Genomic DNA, 24,917 nt, shown 5'->3' with positions numbered 1-24,917 from the left:
GAAGTCTCATAAGCTGTCTTAATTTCTTTTCATTCTTTCTTCTTTATTCTGGTCTGCAGTTGTGAATTCCACCATTCTGTCTTCAAGCTCAATTATCCATTCTTCTGCCTCAGTTATTTTGCCATTGATTCCTTCTAGTGTATTTTTCATTTCAGTTATTGTATTGTTCATCTCTGTTTGTTTGTTCTTTAATTCTTCTAGGTTTTTTTTAAACATTTCTCACATCTTCCCGATCTTTGCCTCCATTCTTTTTCAGAGGTCCTGGATCATCTTCACTATCATTATTCTGAATTCTTTTTTTGGAATGTTGCCTATCTCCACTTCATTTAGTTGTTTTTCTGGGGTTTTATATGTTCCTTCCTGTGGTACTAAGTCCTCTGCCTTTTCATTTTGTCTATCTTTCTGTGAATATGGTTTTCCTTCCACATGCTGCAGAATGGTAGTTCATCTTGCTTCTGCTGTCTGCCCTCTCTCCATCTGTTTGTTTTTTTTAATTTTCATTACTCTCAGAGGTGGATGGAAAAAGCTCTTGCTGTGATTAATGTCAGAGAGTTTTCTGCCTGTGTTTTCCTCTAAGAGTTTTAGTGTTTCTGTCCTTATATTTAGATCTGTAATTCATTTTGTGTTTATTTTTGTGAATGGTGTTAGGGAGTGTTCTAATTTCATTCTTTTAGTTGTAGCTGTCCAGTTTTCCCAGCACCACATATTGAAGTGATTGTCTTTTCTCCATTGTATATCCTTGCCTCCTTTGTCATAGATTAGTTGACCATAGGTGCGTGGATTTAGCTATGGGCTTTCGGTCCTGTTCCATTGATTAATATTTGCCAGTACCATACTGTGTTTATTACTGTAGTTTTGTAGTATAGTCTGAAGTCAGGGAGCCTGATTCCTCCTGCTCTGTTTTTCTTTCTCAAGATTGCTTTGGCCATCAGGTGTCTTTTGTGTTTTCACACAAATTGTAAAATTTTCATTCTAATTTTGTGAAAAATGTGGTTGGTAATTTTATAGAGATTGCTTTGAATCTGTAGATTGCATTGGGTAGTATAGACATTTTCACAATATTGATTCTTCCAATCCATGAACTTGGTATATTTGTCTATCTTTCTGTGTCATCTTTGTTTTCTTTCAACAGTACCTTATTGTTTTCTGAGTACAGTTCTTTTGTCTCCTTAGGTAGCTTTATGCCTAGGTATTTTATTCTTTTTGATGTGATGGTAAATGGTATTATTTCCTTGATTTGTCTTTCTGATCTTTTGTTGTTAGTGTATAGGAATGAAAGAGATTTCTGTACATTAATTTTGTTTCCTGCAACTTTACCAAATTCATTGATTAGCTCTAGTCATTTTCTGGTGGCATCTTTAGGATTATCTATTTATAGTATCATGTCACTTGCAAACAGTGACATTTTAACCTCTTCATTTCCAGTTTGGCTTCTTTTTTTTTTCTTTTTCTTCTCTGATTGCCATAGCTAGGACCTCCAAAACTATGTTGAATAAAAGTGGTGAGAGTGGACATCCTTGTCTTTTTCCTGATCTTGGAAGAAATGCTTTAGTTCTTCACCATTGAGAATGATGTTTGCTGTGGGTTTGTCATATATGGCCTTTATTAGGTAGAGGTAGGTTCCCTCTATGCCTACTTTCTGGACACTTTTTATCATAATTGTGTGTTCAATTTTGTCAAAATTTTTTTCTGCATGTATTGAGATGAGCATATTGTTTTTATTCTTGAATTTGTTGAAGTGATATATCACACTGATTGATTTGCAGATATTGAAAAATCTTTGCATCCCTGGGATAAATCCCATTTGATCATGGTGTATGATCCTTTTAAAGTGTTGTCAGTTTTGGTTTGCTCGTATTTTGTTGAGGATTTTTGCCTCTATATTCATCACATGATATTGGCCTGTAATTTTCTTTTTTTGTGATATCTTTGTCTGGTTTTGGTATCAGGGTTATGCTGGCCTCATAGAATGAGCTTGGCAGTTTTCCTTCCTCTGCAATTCCTTGGAAGAATTTCAGAAAGGTGGGTGTTAAGTCTTCTCTAAACGTTTGATAGAATTCACCTGCGAAGCCATCTGGTCCTGGAGTTTTGTTTCTTAGAAGATTTTTAATCACAGTTTCCATTTCAGTACTTGTGATTGGTCTGTTCATATTTTCTCCTTCTTCCTGGTGCAGTCTTGGAAGGTTGTACCTTTCTCAGGATTCTTCCAGGTTGTACATTTTATTGGCCTATGGTTGCTTATAGTAGTCTCTTATGATCCTTTATATTTCTGCTGTGTCATTTGTTACTTTTCGTTTTTCCTTTCTAATTTTATTTACTTGAGTCCTCTCCCTTTTTTTTCATGATGAATGTGGCTAAAGGTTTATCAGTTTTGTTTGTCTTCTCAAAGAACCAGCTTTTAGTTTCATTGATCTTTGCTATTGTTTCCTTCATTTCTATTTCATTTATTTTTGCTCTGATTTTGTGATTGCTTTCCTTCTACTAACTTTGGGCTTTGTTTGTTTTTCTTTCCTCTAGTTGCTTTAGATATAAGGTTAAGTTGTTTATTTGAGATTTTTCTTGCTTCTTGAGGTAGGATTGTACTGCTATAAACTTCCCTCTTAGAACTCCTTTTTCTTCAGCCCATAGGTTTTGGATCATCGTGTTTTCATTGACAGTTGTCTCTAGGTATTTTTTGATTCCCTCTTTGATTTCTTCAGTGATCCATTGGTTATTTAGTAACATATTTTTTAGCCTGCATGTGTTTGTGTTTTTTACAGTTTTTTTTTTCCTGTAATTGATTTCTAATCTCATAGCACTGTGGTCAGAAAAGATGCTTGATTTGATTTCAATTTCTTAAATTTACTGAGGCTTGATTTGTGCCCCAAGTTGTGGTCTATCCTAGAGAATGTTCTGTGTGCACCTGAGAAGAAAGTGCATTCCACTGCTTTCGGATGGAATGTCCTATAAATATCTCTTAAGTCTATCCGGTCTAATGTGTCATTTAAGGCTTGTGTTTCCTTATTAATTTTCTGTCTGTGTGATCTGTACATTGGTGTAAGTGGGGTGTTAAAGTCCCCCACTATTATTGTGTTACTGTTATCTTCCCCTTTTATAGTTATTAGCATTTGCCTTATATATTGAGGTGCTCCTATGTTGGGACATATATATTTATAATTGTTATATCTTCTTCTTGGATTGATCCAGTGATCATTATGTACTGTCCTTCTTTGTCTCTTGTAAGAGTCTTTATTTTAATGTCTTTTGTATCTGATATGAGTATTGCTACTCCAGCTTTCATTTGATTTGTATTTGCATGGAATATCTTTTTCATCCCCTCACTTTCAGTCTGTATGTGTCCCTAGGTCTGAAGTGTGTCTCTTGTCAACAGCATATATATGGGTTATGTTTTTGCATCCATTATGCCAGTCTATGTCTTTGGTTGGAGTATTTAATCCATTCACATTTAAGGTAATTATCCATATATATGTTCTTATTGCCATTTCCTTAATTATTTTTATTTTGCTTTTGTGGGTCTTTTTCCTTCCCTTCCTCTTTTGTTCTCTTCTGTTGTGTTTCCCACTCCGAGAATTTCCTTTAGCATTTGTTGTCAAGCTGGTTTAGTGGTGCTGAATTCTCTTAGTTTTTGCTTGTCTTTAAAGCTTTTGTTTTCTCTGTTAATTCTGAATGAGAGCCTTGCTGGGTAGAGTATTCTTGATTGTACAGTAAGGTTTTCCCTTTCATCACTTTTAATATACTGCCATTCCTTTCTGTCCTGCAGAGTTCTGCTGAAAAATCAGCTGGTAACCTTTGTGGTCCTTTGTATGTTATTTTTTGCTTGCCTTATTCCTTATAATATATTTCCTTTGTATTTAATTTTTGTTAGTTTGATTAATATGTGTCTCATCGTGTTCCTCCTTGGGTTTATCCTGTATGGGACTCTGTGCTTCGTGGACTTGTGTGATTATTTCCTTTCCCATGTTAGGGAAGGTGTTGACTATAATCTCTTCCAATATTTTCTCAGGCCATTTCTCTTTTTCTTCTTCTTCTGGGACCCCTATAATTTGAATGTTGTTGAGTGTAATTTGTCCCAGAGGTCTCTGAGACTGTCCTCATTTCTTTTCATTTTTTTTTTTTTCTTTATTCTGTTCCATGGCAAATATTTCAACCATTCTGTCTTCCAGGTGACTTATGTGTTCTTCTGCCTCAGTTATTCTGCTACTGATTCCTCCTAGTGTATTTTTCATTTTAATTATTGTCTTGTTCACCTCTGTTTATTTGTCATTAGTTCTTCTAGGTCTTTGTTAAACATTTCTTGTATCTTCTTGACCTATGCCTCTGTTCTTTTTCCAAGATCTTGGATCATCTTTACTAGCATTACTCTGAATTCTTTTTCAGGTAGAGTGCCCATCTCCTCTTCATTTAGTTATTCTTGTAGGTTTTTAATCTTGCTCCTTCATTTGCAACATATTTCTTTGTCATCTCATTTTGTCTAACTTGCTGTGTTTGTGGTCTCCTTTCCGCAGGTTGCAAGATCATAATTCCTCTTGCTTCTGGTGTCTTCCCCCTGGTGGGTGAGGTTGGTCCAGAGACTTGTGCCATTATCCCCTTGATAGGGGTTTGACTAGTGTTGTGGTGACCAGAGCTTGCCCTGGATACAGAGTGGGTCCTCACCTTTGCTGTGTGGTTGTCATTGCCCTGTCAGGGGCAAGGTCTGCTCCTTAGTTCTTGGAGTAGAGGCCCCCAGATCTGTTTCATGGCTGTGTTTCTGATTTGAGGTGTGTGGTAGTTAGGATTGGTGCACTCCCACTGGGTGAGAAGCCACTGAGTATTCCTCCCCTGGAGGTGTTCACCTGTGAATGTGCTCTGCTGTGTCCCCTTTCACCCATTGTGTGGGCTTACAAAGTTCACTGTTGTTGGCATTGCTCTCAGTCCCACCTTAACTGTGGGTATGCTGTAAATTGGCCCTGGTGACTCTTAGGCCTGGCTTTCACCAGGCCACCAGCACAGATTCACTGAGGTCAGGTCCGTGAGCTTCAGTAGTCATACACCTGGACCCACTGTGGGAGCTATGGAGGCAGCTCAGCCTGGCCCAACCCCAATGTGTATATGTCCACAAATCCCACAGCTGCTAAAGCCAGATCCTTCCCAAGTGCACTAGCACTTCTTGTTCTTTCAGATATTTTGCAGGACCTGGATTTTGGAAGCCATTGACAAAGGTGTAACTCCGTGGTTTGCACAGTTTTGAGGAGAGATTTCAGCTCTTCTGCTTTAGTCACACAGCCCCTGGGGCTCACCAGTGATTTCAGCCCCACCTCTGTGTGTATTCTTCCTGCCAGAGTCTGCTCCAGAGGCCGCCAGAACACACGAGCCTATGAGGCAGGAGGGAGCCAAGGCAGCATTTGGGGTTAACAGGCTGTCCAGGCAGGAGGGTGCTGTGGTAGCAATTGGAACATGCAAGCCTGTCAGGCAATGATGGGGGCAAACCAGTCACCCAGCTGGGTGTGTTGGGTCAAGGAGGTGATGCCAGGGGCAAACTGAGCGAGCTCCAGTGGGAGCTCTCCCTAGTTCCCATGGAGGCCAGGGCCAGTGCATGTGGTATGAGCCTACAATGGCTCAAGCTGGGACACTCAGGGCTGTGGCACTGCACTCTCCTCTGAGCCCCTGAAGCTTCTCTTCTTTCCCAGCTAATCTCTTCACTGGTGAGGAGGCTTCCCCAGATGTGGGAAACTCTCGTCTCCTTCAACTCCTCATCAGGGTACAGGTCTCATCCTGCTTCCTCTCCTCTTCCTTTTCACTTCTTCTTTCTTTCATCCTACCCAGTTACATGGGTATCTTTCTTGTCCTTTTAGATGTCCAAAGTTCTCTGTTAGTGTTCAGCAGGTGCTCTCTGAGAATTGTTCCATTTGTAGACTTTTTTTTAAATTGGGTTATAGTTGCTTTACAATGTTGTGTTAGTTTCTGCTGTATTGTAAAGTGAATCAGCTATATGTATACATATATCCCCTCATTTTTGGATTTCCTTCCCATTTAGGTCACCACAGAGCATTGAGTAGAGTTCCTTGTGTTATACAGCAGGTTCTTATTAGTTATCAATTCTATACATATACATGTATATATGTCAATTCCAATCTCCCAATTCATCCCACCCCCCCTTTCCCCCCTTGGTGTCCTGACCACAGTGAAAATAATTTGACCACAGTGAAAAACAAAGTGAGAGCTGTCTTTGCTATGTCACATGGTCCCAGTTACAGAGAGATCTTGAAAATCTCAGATATTGTAAAATTCACATCCATATAGTATAATGTTGCCTTGAATATTTTGCAGATGCTTAGCATGGCATTGTTTTCAACCTGTGTTTCCTGTAATGAACATGAACTCACTCAAGAGATATTTTTAATTCACTAAGATTATTAAAAAAATAAAGAAACACCTTCAATTCTGATCCCAAACTTGAAAGGCAAGCATCTCTGAGGAATCCTTTTCTGCTTTATTTGGCTTCTGGGGAGCAATTCACCCTTACAGAAGTAACAAATTTTAGAAACATTATAAGTAGAAAACTGATGGCTGAGAAGAGTAGATACCATTTGAATGACTGCAAATTTAGAGTAGATATTGCTCTTGATTTATTTGCATCTAGACAAAGCTAAGAAACCTGTATATTTGGCATCAAAATCAACAGTGCACAATGAGATCTTCCAGTAAACAAGACAGTAGCTGAGCACCACAGTCTTCCTTATTCCCTACTCTTCTCCCTACCAAAATTCTGATGTAGGAAACATTGGAAATAAGGAAGAGTTTGTATTGTTTCTGGAATCCAAGTAGGCTGCTACTCAAATAAAAAGCTCTCAGGAATTTCTGCTTGACACAGTGTAAATAAGTCCTGTTAACTAATAGGGACGATAGCATAGTGGATTCATGATCCAGAGGGTCTGAATCCCAATCTACATCTATCATTAGAGTCCAAGGTAAATATTATCTTTATTAGCCCTGTTTCTACTACTACTACTACTACTACTACTACTACTACTACTACTACTATTATTATTAATTCACCTCCCAAGAAAGGTGTTTGATCTTAGGAACTGTGTACAAGAGATTCTACTTTATATGAATAAATCATGGTTTTGTGTGTATACTGGTAGACAAGTAGACAACATGGTGACATGGGGAGTGATACCTCTGATGGTTGCAGATGTTTCCAGAGAGATCTCTCCACTGCAAAAAGTATCTCTCCTAGCATAGCAGAAAGCTACACCTGGAAGGCATGAAGGATGAATTGAATAGACGCTTGCCGGAAAGCTCATGGCAAGGATAGCTACACAAATCAGGAGGACATCTGTGGTTGGATTGGAAAGAAGTTTTCAAATAATAACAGATATTCTTTGTACCAGGCAGTAGCACTTAGGAGATCTGGTAAAACTAGAAAGTTCTGTGTACATGAGAGGGATATGGGAGTTGTTGTTCACAGACACAAAAGGCTACAACAAGATGAGGCCATACACAATCAGTCATAGGATGGAGATCTGGCAGATCCGACACTTCACTCAGAAGTTTTACCTGACAGAGATACAGACCTCTCTTATGTTATAGATTATATCTATTAAGCCTATAATCTATTCTATAGATTCTGCCAAGCTATAATACTGGTTGTAGCCATTCCTTAGTTTCATCCTTCCCTTTTTTTGAATATTTTTGTCAATTTTAGCATGACTCAGAAAGAGAGTTATGCAAATTTGCATGCCCTTTGCCATCTTTCCAGAAGTTTTAACATCTCTGTTTCGAGATCGAGCCAAAAATCAAATATTTCTTGCATTTCCAAGATGTTCTATCATTCTGTTGTTTTTGTTCACTGTTGAACACACAGGCTTCTGGCTTAAATTCAAAGGTCCAGTTTGCCTCCAGCTGAGGATTCAGATTTAACAATTTAATACACAATAATTTTCATATTTTTCTCATTTTCTCTTTTCACTATTATCAAAAGATTCATTTTTCACTTTTGCTTGTGAAGATAGTAAATAAGAACAAAATGTTATAAAAGAGAACTTTTGAAAAACTTTAAACATATTCCAGTGAATATTATCCTAATGAATCATTAACTCAAATAATACTGAGAGGCAGTATAGACATCATAGTGGTTAAGATTATAGATCTTGGAGCCAGTTTGCATCTCTCACTTTTTAGCTATGTGACCTTAGATAATTTATTCAGCCTCTCTGTTTTTTAGTATCCTTATATGTGAAATAGGAATGATAATAGTAACAAGTCTCCTTATAGAGTTGTTGGGATTAATGAATCAATTTATGTCAGACACTGAGAATAGTACTCTGCTCATAATAAAATGATATTATTGTTTATTGTTAAAATTACCCAAATCCCAATGATTAATAGAAATAAAACTGAAATTACTTTGGTTGATGTCAGGACTTCAGGAATTTATATTGTGTGAGTGAGAGGTAAGGTTTTAACTTTTTCAGGTTTTTGGGGTTTTTTGGGTTTTTTTTTTTTTTGCTAGCAAATAATTAACTATTACCCCAGTATTATTCACCAAAAATTTATTCCTGCTAATTTTTTATATTCATGTTACTTCTAAGTTATTTTATATTTTATGTTGTTATAAAAGTAATCACTTTTCAACCTTATTTTATTACATAAATATGTTCATTTTAAAAGAAACATAAAATGCAAATGAGGTAAAAAGCATATCTTTCATATTCCAACTTTAAGAAACATTTATGTGTATTCTTATTAACTTAGAATGAGTTAGGTTATTCTGTGGTTAAAAAAAAAAAAACAAACCCAACTCTTGGGGTTTTAAAACCACAATGGTTTATTTCATCCTGTCACTATATATCTATCTCAGATCAGCTGGGGTTTTGATCTGCTATATATTAATCCGTTACTCAAGAGGCAGAACTCAAAAGTTGCATTCCTTCACATTATTTAGCTAAATGTTTGGGATGTCTGGGTAATATGGACTAGTCTATACTTGTCTTAGTTCCTGCTGCTATAACAAGAAAACCATAGACTGGGTGACTTAAACAGCAAATGTTTATTTTTCACAGTTTTGGAAGGTAGGAAGTCCAAGATCAGGGTGCCAGCAAATTTGGTGTCTGGTGAAGGCCCTCTTTCCCATTTGCAGTTGGCTGCCTTCTCGCTGTATCCTCACATGACAGAGAGACAGAGCAAGCTCTCTTGTTTCTTCCTCTAAGGAGAATAATCCCATCATGAGAGCTCCATCCTCATGACCTCATCTAAACCCATTTACCTTCCAAAGTCTCCAGCTCCAAATACTATCACATTAGGGATCAGGGCTACAACATATAAATTTGAGGGTGGGGGTAAACATTCAAACCATAGTAATTCTTTATGTGTTGCATTAGTTATTTTTGATCCAAAGACCCCACAGATAGTCACAGTTCTTTTTTAGACATAAATTCTTATAAATTTGTGATGCACCTGTACATTCTCTTTCTCAATCCCCTATTTCTTTTGTGACTTATTTGTGGGTACGTTGAGTTTATTGTGCTTCAGAGAGAAAACTATAGTTTTAGTCATTTCTCTCTTAACCATGTTGCCAAATTAAAGGACTTACTGGTGCCATACCCTTTGTTAGAACTTTACATTTCAAGAACTTAATGAATTGAGGGAATAGTGGTCATACCCTTGATTTGATCCTGGGTTTCAGTGGGATTTCTCCCTCAGAACATTCTTAGTTTACCCTCCTCCCAAAACCAGTTTTGGGTTGGAAGGCACTTGTCTCTTTGAACTCTGTAAATCTCTGATTTTGTGAACTCTGTGTTCCCATTAATTCTTTGTTTACAGACTGATTGTTTTCTGCAATTATCTTTTGCTTATGTTACCTTTCCAAATAGATCTTAAGCAACCAGAACACATGCTACCAACATTTTGTTTTCTGTCCTTTTCCTCCTACAGCTACACATTTGTCATGCACACGCTCTGCCTTCCAACAGCTACAGGTGACAGTTTATCAAATGTTCAACCTCTGTATTATGTGAACCACCATTTTCTCAGTCTCTAATATTAGTTTCCTCATTTCCCACCCCCTGAGCCCTAATACAATGCGACAAATATAAGTGCTTTTGGTTTCCGCTATAACCTACTATTGTTATCGTTTGTGTCAGCGAAGATAGACTAGGTTATACTCTTGTAATATACGCCTCAATGGTCTAAACTGGAAAAGGTTTATTTCTTGATCATACCACATGCCCACCACAGGTCAGCTGGGGGCCTCCTTTGCATTATCCTCACTCCTGCACCCCAGCTCCTGAGCAGCCCTCATCAGGAGTGATCCTAATCGCCTCAAAAGAAGGAAAAGTAGGACAGTATATTCATATTGGCTCTTAAACTTGCCCCTAGGCAAACACAAAGAAAAGAAACCACCCATCATTCCACTGGTCAAAATAAATTATATGGTTGTACTTCAAGGGGATGAAGAAGTGAAATAAATCCATGTGTTTGAGACTAGAACTAGAATTCTCAAATTCATCCTCTCTTTTTTCTCTCTCCCCCCGCCTTTAATATGTATATTATATATTTACATATAATACTTTTATTAAATATTTTATTGAAGTGTTTTCCCATTTGTGCTTTGTCAAACCATAATGACACCAGAGAAATTGGGATGGGGTATGAAAAAGGGAGGTATCAGGCATTCAGGTCTTGGACTACCAAATTCAATTCAAGCAGACTAGCCGTAATATCTTTCCTTTTAGACACAATCCCCAAAACATGTGTTCCAAACATTTCATGTGTATTTATTCATTCTGTTTTTTTCTTCTTGATTAACCTCAGTTTACTGGTGTAAATCCAGTGAATTATACATAACCAACCCACCAAAATATTACCAATGATTACTTCTGGGCACTGGAATTACGGGTTAATATTTTCTTTGTATTCATCTGTATTTCCTAGGAAACTTGGGGTCTTGGATTGAGCAACCATGAATCTGCACAGTAGTAAATCCTTGACAGCTTTATAATGAGAATGTGTTAATGAATAAAGTATAAAATACTTGGAAATTGAGTCATTCTAGACTCCTTTATATACCTGAAAATTAGAAAATAACAGCTTTGTGAAATGGCTTAAAAGTGGTAAAGGAAGAAACACTTAGACCAGAAATTACTTCTAAATTAAGCTGGAGACACAAGTATTAGAGTGGGACTGTACAAAGTCCATCTGGAGGAGGGGATTCTAATATCGTACACTTATGCCAGTGGACTAGCTATGGCCATGTAAGTATAAATGGAATTCTTGCACCTGGCAGGCCACTGTATTTGCTGATACATAATGAGGGTGCTCAAACTTAGATTGTGTATTCCCTAGAGTCTCATTAAACTAAATATATTTGCCTTAAGCCACCTGCCTTTAGGCATTTTCAATAGAAATAAAATCAGATTCTTTTCCCATCTTGATAAATTGGCATTAACTTCTACTTTATCTGAAATAGGCTCAATAATTAGTGTCTCTGATTACATGGAGAAAACTGTTGAATCTTTTAGAATGCTTTTTAAAAAAATACAGGCTTTCTAAATTTGGTTCAGTTGAGGGAGGGGATTTGAAAGCCCTGAGCCAGTCATGACTGTGATGAGTGTCATTAAAATAGCAATCTTTTTTTGGTAACTCATCTTGTCCCAAATAAATGTGATTTAAGAGTATGGGAACAACTGTTCTAGGGTGGCAATTTTTACCTCACGGCTCTAATATCCATGAAGGCTGTGAGCTAGGGAGAAACACATGGATATTAAGAGTGAAATGTTTAATTCAAGAATTAAGAGAAAGGATCCCTAGGAAATGGACTGTCCTAGAACCATGGCCCAATTATATGTCGAGTTTATTTATTACCAAATAACTCACTTCTGATATATTTCCATCAATAACTATTGCTCATATACGGTGAGCTGAGAGCTGTTCAGACTCTGGGGCAGGTCTCCCTCAATGTTGAGGGAAGTTGTTTCCCACTTGGGTCTTGCCAGCTTTCCAGAAGGCAGACATAAAGCAGAACCAGGTCCTTGCTGCTCCAGGGTCCCACAAAACTTTACCTTCTGGCCTCTTCTCTGCTAGCCCAGATGGGATTTCTATTTAGACTATTGGAAACACTTCTTGCATGTTTCTTAAAGCTCTGTTCAACACCACACAAATTTTCCTAAGGCCTTTGACTTATGTCAAGAGACTGGCCAGATAATTCTGCTATCCTGCTCACCATATATTATACCTACCTGCCTTGGAGAAATAGACACAGAGCTCTGACCATAGGGAGACATGTTGCAGGCTGACAAGAAGAAATAATTTGCAAGTCCCCTGAGTACAGAGAAAAAAAAAAAAAAAAAAGGACAAAAATAATTATAGAAGAAAAAAAAAGTAGATTTTTTATCAAACCAATGTTAATGATAATGCTAATAATAAGAGCTAACATTTCTTGAAGACTTACTTTGTTCCTGGCTATGATAAAAAGTGCTATAACTAGAGTGATTAAAACTTCATATCAATACTAATGAGGTAGAGAATGACTATGTTACCTGGTCCTTGGGAGAGAATACTATCTTCCCCAAGTGAGTGGCAGAATAGGGATTGAAATGAAAGTCTCTCTGACCCCAGAGGCTTGTCTCAGCCCCAGGGGTGACTTTGGTCTCTGTGTTTACACTATGATGAGGTCATGGACATTGTTCTGAAGGAATGTGGAGACTTTGCTAGGTTGCAAGAGTGTCTGTGATACAGTAAGACTTTTTGACATTTACCTGGTGATTATATGGACAGCGATTTAGAAAATGTTTAAATTGGATATGAGATCTGTTATTTCAACAGCCAGCATGGTGATCTGAGCCTGAACAGGAATAATGATAGAGGTGTTTGAGAAGAGTAAATTTATTTAAAATATGTTTATAATGCAAAAGTTAAAGGATTTGGTGAGTCATTTGATTTGTAAGCTGAGGGAGAGGGAGAAATTGAGTATTTCTAGACCATGGCCTTTCTAGAAAACAGTAAAGAACTACTATTTAATTCAAGATGACAGAGTTTTGAAAGTATTCACATTCAGTCTTCTAGATTAGAGTGCTGTGTCTGAAGGGCCTTTAACCTCTCTTTTGGTGACAGATCATGTTGTCACAACAGCAGGTCATGTGAATCTGAAGGGCCAGGAGACTCTTAGAGAATCCTCCAGAAGCAGGCCTTGGATACTTACCTTTGATTTACTCTGTTGCAATGCTTGCCTTATTTGGGGATTGTACAGACTTGTTTAACTGACAAATCAAAGCTTAGACCACTCTCTTCCCAAGAGAATATTTTGGAGCTACAACAAAATAATGGATGAATAAATAGTCTTTAGTCTAAATTCTGTACTCAGGGAGAATTTTTATTTGTTTTTGGCTTGTTAATTTATATATCTTTCAGAAAATAGTGAAAGCACATTTCTCAGAGTCCCTAAAAGGAAAGGACAAGTGGAGACAGTCAGAACCAGAACCTGATCTGGTTCTGACTGTCTCAGCACACGCCCAAGACTGCACCCAGTGCTGGCTTCAGCATCTTTTGCTTCAGTGCTTCTCCCTTCTGGGCTGAAGGTGTCATTGCTGTGAAAGAGAGAGTGAACAATTAGATGGAAAGGAACCAGCTCAGATGCAAACCTCAGTTCTTCTGTGCCAGCACTTTAGGGCCTGACCTTGTCCCCAAGAGGGTGGTGAGGGCCACTGAGCATAGGAGAAGCCCTGGCTCATACCTGACTCTGGCTTTGTCCCCTCCATCTCCAGCCCCAATTCTCAAGATGGCGATAGGTGCCAGCAGACTCTGGGGGAAGACACGACTAGTGCTCACTTCAGATCCAACTCTCCCAGCAAAGCTCCTGAGCACACATAGATTGTATAGGGAAGCTCCCACACAAGGACACCACTTAAAGACTGTGATAGGTAACTGTTTCATCTAATTTCATAAAGACAGAAAAAGCTAAACAAAATGAGAAGACAAAGATATTTGTTTCAAATGAAAGGACAAGGAAAAAACCATAAAAACTAATGAAAAGAGATAAATAATGTATCAGGTAGAGTTCAAAATATTAGTAATAAGAATACTAACTAAACTTGGAAAAATAATAGATGAACACAGTGAGAATTTTAACAAGGAACTAGAAAATATAAAAAGAACTACTTAGATCTGGAGAATACAATAACTGAAATGAAAAACACACTAGAGGGATATAAAAGCTGATTAGGTGATACAGAAGAATGTATAAGTGACCTGGAAGGTAGAATAATGGGAATCACCCAATCAGAACAAAAAGTAAAACAAAACAAAAAACATGAGGGCAATGTAAGGGACTTTTGGCACAGCATCAAGCATACTAACATCCATATTAGAGGGGGCTCAAAAAGAGAAGAGAGCAAGAAAGTTCTGAAAATGTATTTGATAAAATTATGGCTGAAAGCTTGCTGAACCTGAATAAGGAAACATATATCCAGGTACAGGAAGCACAGACTCCCAAACAAAATGAACCCAAAGAGACCCATACCAAGGCAGAAATTAAAAATAAAGAGTGAAGTCTAAAGACAGCTAGAGTTAAACAAAGAGTCACCTACAAGAACACCCACATACAGCTATCAACTGAATTTTTGCAGAAAATTTGCAGGCCAGAGAGAGTGGCATGATATATTTAAAGTGCTGAAAGAGAGAGAAAAAACCCTGTAAGAGTGATTTTCTTCTATCCAGCAAGATAATCATTTAGGATAGAAGGAAAGATAAAGAATTTGTCAGACAAGCAAAAACTAAAAGATCTTATCGTACTAAACTGACTCTAAAAGAAGTGTTAAAGGGTCTTCTCTAAGTGGAAAAGACAAGACTATGACAAGAAGTAAGAACTTACAGGGAAAAAATCTCACTAGTAAAGGTAAATATATAGTAAAGTCTGTGGATCAATCACTTAATGAGCTAGTACAAAGATTAAAGACAGAAATTATAAATTCAGCTGTGACTACAATAAGCAGTTAAGGGATAAACATGACATCAAAAACATGTAATGTGAGGGAGGGGATGAAAATGTAGATCTTTTAGAAAGTGTTTGAACTTAAAAGATTGTCAGTTTAAAACAAGTATATGTAGTTACAGGTCAACATATATGAACCTCGTGGTAACCACAAATAAAAACCCTCCAAAAGAAACACAAAGGCTAGAGAGAAAGGAACACAAACAAAACACTAAGGAAGATCATCAAATCACAAGGGAAGAAACAAAGGAAGAAAAGAATATAGAAGAAGAACTACAAAAACAACTGGCAAACAAGTCATAAAAAAAAAAAACATATAGACCTATCAATAATTACTCTAAATTTCAATGGAATAAATGCTCCAATCAAGAGACATAGGAAGGCTAAGTGGATTAAAAAAACAAACCCATCTAAATGTTGCTAACAAGAGACTAACTTCAGAGCTAAATACACACACATACTAAAAGTGAGGGGATGGAAAAAGATATTTCATGCAAATGGAAATGACAAGAAAGCTGGAGTAGCAATACTCATATCAGACAAAGACTTTAAAACAGTCTATAACAAATGACAAAGAAGAGCAGTATATAATGAGATCAAAACAAGAAGAGAATATAGCATTCATTAACATATATGCACTTAATATAAGAGACCTAAATAATAATACAATTGTAGCAGAAGACTTTAATACCCCACTTACATCAATGGACACTTACATCTAGACAGAAAATCATTAAGGAAACAGTGGTCTTAAATAACACATTAGACTGATTGGACTTAATAAGAACCAATGGGACATTCCATTTCAAAGCAGCAAAATATTCATTCTGTTCAAGGACACGTGAAACATTCTTCAGGATATATCACATACTAGGCCACAGAAAAAGTCTCAACAAATTTAAGAGGATAGAAATTATATCAAGCATTTATTATCTGATCACAAGGATATGAAACTACAAGTCAGCTATAGAAAGAAAAATGGGAAAAGAGCAAACTCGTGGAGAGTAAATGACATGCTACTATAAAACCAGTGGTCAATAATTGAAATCAAAGAGGAAAACCAAAAGGAAAATAAAAGGGAAGACAAAGGAAAATAAAAAAAGCAACTTTCCAAAATCTATGGTATGCAGCAAAAGCAGTTCTAAGAGGGAAGTTCATAGAGATACATGGCTTTCCTCAAGAGACAAGAAAAATATCAAATAAATAACCTAACGTTACATCTAAAGGAATCAGAGAAAGAAGGACAAAAAAAGCCAAAAGTCAACATAAGGAAGGAAATAATAAAGATCAGAGAGGAAATAAATAAAACAGAGACAAATAGAAAAGATGAATAAAACCAAGAGCTGAGGTTTTATTTTTATTTTTATTTTTATTTATTTATTTTTTTTGGTGAAAGATAAACAAAATTGATAAGTCTTTAGCCAGGCTCATTAGCAAAAAAAAAAAAACAAACAAACAAACAAACAAGAGAGACAGAGAGAGAGAGAACCCAAATTAATAAAATAAGAAATGGAAGAAGAGAAATTGATATCACAAAATTTTTGAATATCATAAGATGATTCTACAAACACTTATATACCAACAAATTGGACAAGCCAGAAGAAATAGATACATTCCTAGGAGCATACAATCTTCCAAGACTTAATCAGAAAACAATAGAAGTCTGAACAGATCAATCAGTAATAGTGAAATTGAATTTGTAAATTAAAAAATCCCAGAAAACCAAAATCCAGGACCAGTAAGTCTCACAAGGGAACTCTATCAAACATATAAAGAAGAATTTATACCTATCCTTCTCAAACCATTCCAAAAAATTGAAGAGGAGGGAACACTCCCAAGTTCATTCTATGACACCACAATTACTGATACAGAAACAAGGTAAAAACACTACTAAAAAGAAAATTACAGGCCAATATATCTGATGAATATAGATGCAAATATCCTCAACAAAATATTGGCAAAACGAATTCAACAATATATAAAAGGATCATACACCGTGATCGAGTGGGATTTATTCTAGGGATGCCAAGATGGTTCAACATATGCAAATCAGTCAATGTGATGAATCACATTAACAAAAGGAAGGATAAAAATCACATTATCATCTCAATAGCTGCAGAAAAAGCATTTGACAAAATTCAAAGTCAATTCATCATGAAAACACATCAAAGTTGTTCTAGAGGGAACATACTCAACATAATACAGGCCTTTTATGACAAACCCATAGCCAACATTATACTCAATAGTGAAAAGCTGAAATATTTCCTATAAAATCAAGAACAAGACAGCAAGACATGGATACCTGTTCTTGCCACTTCTGTTTACCAAAATATTGGAAGTCTTAGCCACAACAATCAGACAAGAGAAATAAATAAAATGCATCCAAAATGGATGGAAAGAAGTAAAATTATCACTATTTGCAGGTGGCATGATACTATAAATAGAAAACCCTAAAGTCTCCACCAAAATACTGTTAGAATTAATAAATGAATTGAGTACAATTGCAGGATACAAATTAATATACAAAAATCGGTTGCTTTTCTATACACTACTAATGAACTATCATAAGGAGAAATCAAGAAAACAATTTCATTTAAAACTGAATCAAAAAGAATAAAATACCTAGAAATAAACTTAGCCAAAGTGGTGAAAGTTCTATACTCTGAAAACTATAAGATATTGACAAAGGAAATTGAAGTTGATACAAATTAATGGAAAGATATACTGTGCTTATGGATTGGAAGAATTAATATTGTTAAATTTTGATACAACCAAAGCAATCTACAGATTTAATGTAATCCTTATTAAAATACCAGTGACATTTTTCACAGAACTAGAGCAAATAATCCTAAAATTTGTATGGAATCACAAAATACCCTGACTAGCCAAAGCAATCTTGAGAAAAAAGAACAAACCTGGAGGTATAACTCTCCCAGACTTCAGACTATACTACAAAGCTACAGTAATAAAAACAGCATTATATGGACACAAAAACAGACACAGATCAATGGAACAGAATAGAGAGAAATAAACCCATGCACTTATGTTCAATTAATCTATGACAAAGGAAGCAAGACTATACAATGGGGAAAGAAAATCTCTTCAAGAATTTGTGCTTGGAAAACTGGACAGCTACACATAAAAGAATGAAATTATAAAATTTTTCTCACACCATACACAAAAATAAACTCAAAATGGATGAAAGATCTAAATGTAAGAATGGCAGCCATAAAACTCCTAGAAGAGACCATAAGCAGAACACTCTCTAACATAAATTGTAGCAACATTTTTTTTTCTTTGGATCTGTCTTCTAAGGCAAAGGAAACAAAAGCAAAAATAAACAAGTGGGACCTAATTAAAATTAAAAGCTTTTACACAGCAAAAGAAATAATCAACAAAACAAAAAGACAACCTACTGAATGAGAGAAAATATTTGCAAATGATATGATCAATAGGGGATTAATATCCAAAATATATAAACGTTACTTACAAAACAATTTCAAAAAACAAGCAACCAAATTAAAAAATGGGCAGAGAATCTGAATAGATATTTTTGAAAGACGACATACAGATGACCAACTGGCACATGAAAAGATGCTCAACATTGCTAATCATCAGAGAAATGCACATCAAAGCCACAATGATATACCACCTCATACATGTCAGAATGGTTATTATCAAAAAGAACACAAATAATAAATGTCAGTGAGGATGTGGAGAAAAGGGAACACTTGTACACTGCTGGTGGGAATATAAATTGGTGCAGCCATTGTGGAAAGCAGTATGGAGGTTCCTCAAAGTCTAATAATAGAACTACCATATGATCTGGCAATTCCACTCCTGGGTACATATCCGAAGAAAATAAAAGCACTAATTTGAAAAGATATATGCACCACAATGTTCACAGCAGCATTATTTACAATAGTCAAGCAATTTAACTGTTCTTCAACAGATGAATATAAAGATAAAGAAGTGTGGTTTATATATGTAATGGGATATTACTCAGCCATAAAAAATGAAATTTTGCCATTCGCTAAAACATGAATGTACCTGGATGGTATTATGCTTAGTAAAACAAGTGAGACAGAGAAAAGGCAATACCATTTGTTATCACTTATATGTGGAATATAAAATAATGCAACAAATGAATTAATACAACTAAACAGAAACAAACTAACAGAAAAAGAGAACAAACTAGTTGTTACCAGTGAGGAGAGGGATATGTAAAGGAGCATGACAGGAGTAACGTATTAAGAGGTACCAACTACTATGTTCGAAATACGTAAGCTACAAGTATATATTGTATAGTACAGGAAATATATTCAATATTTTATAATAACTTGTAAATGAAGTATAATGTATAAAAATATTGAATCACTATGTTATATACCTGAAACTAATCTATTATTATAATACAACTATACTTCAAGAAAAAATTGTTTCCTTTTTAATGCTTTCCTAAAAGAATATTTGAATTAAAAAAATCCATTCCACAATAGTTTGAACACATGCCTATTAAAGTATTTACATTATTTATAATACATATCTCAATGCCAGGCTGTGACCTAGGTTGTGACTTTATTACTATTACCTGTGTATTTCTACACATTGAACAGTCCTCAAAACATGGTAGATCCTCAGTAACTGTCTGTTGAATAGTAATTCATTTTCATTCCTATTTGAAAGTTTTGGTTACAGATGAAGGTATCAATCTGTTTTCTCCTGGGGGAAAAATGTTGTCCTCTCTCTTTATACCTTTCTGGATATTAAACATTTTTTTTAATTGTAAGTTGATGCTAAATATAAAAGCAGGGATTTTTGGCTAACTGAAGTAGTAATCAAATGAGTTATGTTTATAAAAAACTTTTCACATGGTAGCTTATTCTCATCACTACACTTAAGTTCACCTCATTACTTCTACTTAAATTCTCCATTTTCTTTGTCCTCTTGGCCTTTCACTTTTTGGAATAAATGTTTACTCTAGTAGATATTTGAAAAATCTTGCATTGTTGCCGAGATTTATATTTGAAGGTTATTAAATGTAATTAAACTGTTAAAAACTGTAATGTCTATTTTTATTTTAGAAGAATGACAAAATGAATGGACTCAAAAATTTGAGACATACATAAGAAATGAAATTAAATGTATTGCTTTACTTGCTGTGGAGTGTAATACTCACCAACAATTTCAGTGTTTTCTTTGCCAGCATTGGACTCCCCAGGAGAGAAAATTGTATTAGCATTTTTTTACTGTCACATGCTCCAATTGCCAACACTCTTCTCATTTAGTGATAAGAACTAGCTATGCAGTCTTATTCTACAAATTTTTCTCTCACATTTTTTGTTGAGGTAAAACTTGTATACAGTGAAACGTACAGGTATTATGTATGCAATTTGGTTAGTTTTGACAAAATACACCTATCAGTATAACGAATATCCCAATGAAGATATAAAATTTCATTGACTCCAAAACGTTCTCACCTGCGTCTTTCTAGTTAATCTCCAACACCCAAAGGCAACACATGTTTGATTTCTAAGACAATAGATAGTTTTTGGGTTATTGTAGATTTCATATAAATGAAAGCATACAGTATGCACTGTTTTACATCTGTTTTGTTTGCTCAACATAATGTTTTTCAGACTATGTTGTTGTATACAATTTTTAAAAACATCTTTATTGGAGTATAATTGCTTTAAAATGGTGTTCGTTTCTTGTTGTATACATTGATTAATTTTTTAAATGGATGTGTATATTCCATTGTTTTTTATTGTTGAATATATAACACATTTGTTTATCCATTCTCTCTTAATTCTTAATAGTCATTTGGGCTGCTTCTAGTTTTACAGCTAGTAAAAGTAAGATTACTGTAAGTATTCTTCTATGTCTTTTTGTGACTATATGTTTACATATCTCTTGCATACATACCTAGGATTGGAATTGCTGGGTCATAGGATAGATACACATTTAATTTTTTAAGAACTTGCCAAAGACATTTCCAATGTGATTTTACCATTTTACACTACTTGCAGCAATGTACGGGAATTCTATATAGTTATTGCATAGTCTAGTTTGGTATTATCAATCTTTTAAAAAAATCTTAGGCACTTTAATGGTTTCTCATTGCAGTTTTAATTTGCATCTCCCTAATGACTAATGATATTGAGTATCTTCTCATGTGCTTGTTGGCCATTCACACATCTTCTTTTTTGACATATTTATTCAGTGCTTTTGCTTAACCTTTTAATTAGTTTATTTGTTTTCGTAAGAGTTTCATATGTATTCTCGATATGTACTATATCAGAACAAAGTAGTGAAAATATTTTATCTCAGTCTGTACTTTGTGTATTAATGATAACTATATCATTTGATAAACAGAATGTTTTAGTTTTGTATGAAGTCTAATTTATTAGTTTTGTGGTTAGTATGTTTTGTGTCCTCTGTAAGAAGTCTCTACTCCTAGGTCAAGAAGGTGTTCTACCATGTTTTCTTCTAAAACCAGATGGTCTGGGTTTTTTATGTGTATAATACCTCTCAAATTATTTTCTGCATATGTTGAGATGTAGGCTTATACTTATTCTCTATATATTTACTCAGTTGTTATTCCACCATTTGTTAAAAAGACTTCCCTTTACCTGCTGAATTTACTTGGTACCTTTGTTAAAAATCTGTTGAACAGTGGTTCTATTTCTAAACCTCTATTGTGTTCCTATGACATAGTGTTCTAACCTAATGCCAGTCCCACAGTGTCTTAATTACTCTGCCTTTATAGTAAAGCTTGAATTCAGATAGTGTGAGTCCTCTAACTTTGTGTCTTTTTTTTAAAGATTATTTGGCTGTTGTATATTCTTGATTTTTTACACACATTTTAGAATCAGTGTGTTCTTTTCTTCAAGAAAAGATAGTGGAATATTGAGAGTAGGTGTATTGAATCTATGTACCAATTTAGAGAGGATAGACATTTTAAAAATACTGAATTTTCTGATCCATAATGAGAGTTTTACTTTTTTAGTTTATTCAGTCGTGTTTTATAATTTTCAGTATAGATGTTTTGCACATGTTTTGCTATATTTTTTCTAGAATGTGATGTTTTTTATGTTAATATAAGATTTTTTTCCTAAAATTTATTTTCCAATTCTTTGTTACTAGTATGTGGAAACATTAGTGGATTTCATATATTGACTTTGTATCCTGTGGTCTTGCCAAATCCACATAGTAATTTTTGTAGATTCCTTAACATTTTCTATTTAAATGATCATATTTTATGTAAATAATGACAGCTTTACTTCTTTTTCAAACTTAATTATTTTTACTTTTTTTGTCATCTCACTGCACACATTAGGACTTTTAGTATTGATTATTAACAAAAGTGGTGAGAGTGAACATACCCTGTATTGTTCCCAATATTAGTAGAAGAGCATTTAGTCACAGTTAAATGTAATATTAGCAGTAGGTTTTTCATTGATTCCTCTTATAATGTTGAGAAATTTTCTTTATTACTAGTTTTCTGAAAGCTTTTATCATTTATTAAAGTGATTATATGGTTTTCTTGTTTTATTTATTTATTTTTATTCCAACATTCCCCTACACTGTAAATCCTTTGGCATCACCTTTCAGATCTCAGTTCCTTATCAGCTATCTCTGCTATGGTTTGTGCAGTCCCACCTTCCAAATATTCAATTCAGCCTCAGCTAAGTATCTGCAGTGAATATCCACATGTACTTCTGCCCTCACTTTCACCCTGCATAGCTCTTCCTCTCCAGTGTCCTGCCTTGCAAATGCCAGTCCTTCAGTGTCTTGAAACTCTTTTCTCTACCTTTTCAGCTCTGAGAGATTCTTGGCTCTGCCTGAGCCAGTAGCCATAAAATGCCCCAAGATGGAAAGCTAAAACAATCTTGGGGTTCTGTTTATGTGTTTCTATTCTATCCAGGACCACAGTCCTGTGCTGCATGTTGTTCAATACCTTTCAAAAATATGACCATTAGTGGAAGAGAGTGTGAAAGGGAAGGAAATATAGAAGAGTAAAATGAGCCTCAAACATAAAAAAATACGTGAGCATGTGGAAAAATCTGATGTTTAACTAATTATAGTATGAAGCACATAGTTATGAGCATTTTGAAGCTTATAAGAGTTGTACTTGATCATCTCAGTGTTGTCTAGTAATTTCAAAATAGCAGAATTTTATCATATGTGGTTTATCATGGTAATGCTATATTATAGAAATAAAGTGTGGAAAAAATTAATACTGGTTTTGGAAGCAAATAGAAACGATTCTAAGAAGTGGCAAACATAATTTAATATGTTGGAGTTCAATTTTATTATCTGTTAAATAAGGACACTATTATTTTCTTTTAAAGATTGCTTTGAGTATTCAAGATAACAATGTTTGTAAAAGACTCAACATCATTGTTTGCCTGGAATTTAGCAGGATATCATTAGTTGAATCTAATGATAATAATAGTGATGAAACAGTCATTGTTAACTTATAAACTAAAAAAAAAAGGGAACTTTCTGGGAGTATCTGCTTTGAGGAAGGGTCAGTAACTTATTTACAGTTTTCCTGGCACTGCATGAGAAACTGGTAAAAATGTTATCTGGAGGAAACCCATGGAAATCTTTTTAACTCTGCTCCTGGCCTATTTAATCAATTCATCATGGAAAGTGCTTTATGGAAAGCAGCGGTAATGCCATTATCCCACATGGACAATCCTTCTTTCATAATTTGATTCCAAAAATGTCACATCTTTGATGACTTTAAAAGTAATCTTTATGGGAAGTGCATTGCTTAATATACAGTACTGAAGAAATCTCCCCCTCCTCAACAATCATACATTTATGGTGAATAAAGGGATGTTTTTTCTTTCTCTAAACAAAAAGGGAACACAAAACTGAGGAATGAATATTTCTAGAGAAGTGAGGTAATTAGAACAATTAGAAGCAAATGCAGAGTTATTGCAGTACATTTTTCTTTCAGCTATTTATACAGTAAAAGTTCTAGGGCAAGAACTATACTTTACATGTGCTAGCTTTAGCATTGGGTGCACTATTGGTATTACATTAAAAAAAATAAAATAAAAGGTTGCAAGTAAACTTTGTTAATCTTTCCAAAGAAAATTCACTAGAAAAAGAGCATTGAACTTATATAGCTTAATAAATATTGCAATTTCTACAATATTGAAAAACTGATTTTAATCTTTAGGTTATTTCACTGAAAATCATAATTTACTACTCTTGAAGAAAACTATTTTCTCTGAGATCCAGATGTTTGTCAGATCTTTGATGTGTGACCTATGATTCAATAGGAAAATAAGTAAAGGTAAAACATTATATGTATCTCTGTGTGTATCTCTATTTGTTTATTTATAATTTATACAGTACAGTTTATATAACACAGTCTTCAAAAAGGATTTCAAAGAATTGTGATCAAGATTACAAAGTAAGAGGACATGGAGCTCACCTCCCCCTACAAACACTTTGTTATACAGCAGAAACTCACACAACAACATAAAGCAATTGCAGTCCAATAAAGTTGTTAAAAAAAATACATCTACATGTGGAATAATTCTCTTGGGAAACTAACTTTAAACTGGCAGAAGAATTCCTATACAGCTAAGACTGCAAGAAAGAGTCTCATGTAATCAGATGGGATAGGAAGAAAAGCATCTGGTCAAGACCTGTGTCCCTGGGAGGGGTCTAGGAGGAAAAGGAAAATTGCATGGGCAGGCACTCACCCTTGGGGGTAAGTGGGTTGAGCCATGGATTGGGCATCCCAGTCCTGGAGTCCTGTGCATAGGAGACAAGCCCTTGGTTGCCTAGAGAACCACTGGACAGATAAAAAGTCTAGAGAAGCCTAGACTCCACTCATGAGGAGTGTGAAAATGCTGGCTTGCCACCAAACAGGGTGGAGACAAGTCTACCTTAGTGGCTGCTGCCTCACGCCACTCCACAATCT

Source organism: Balaenoptera borealis (genome assembly GCF_965194805.1).
Source record: "Balaenoptera borealis genome assembly, chromosome: 15".
Taxonomy (NCBI): Eukaryota; Metazoa; Chordata; class Mammalia; order Artiodactyla; family Balaenopteridae; genus Balaenoptera; species Balaenoptera borealis.
This window is presented reverse-complemented; position numbering follows the sequence as displayed.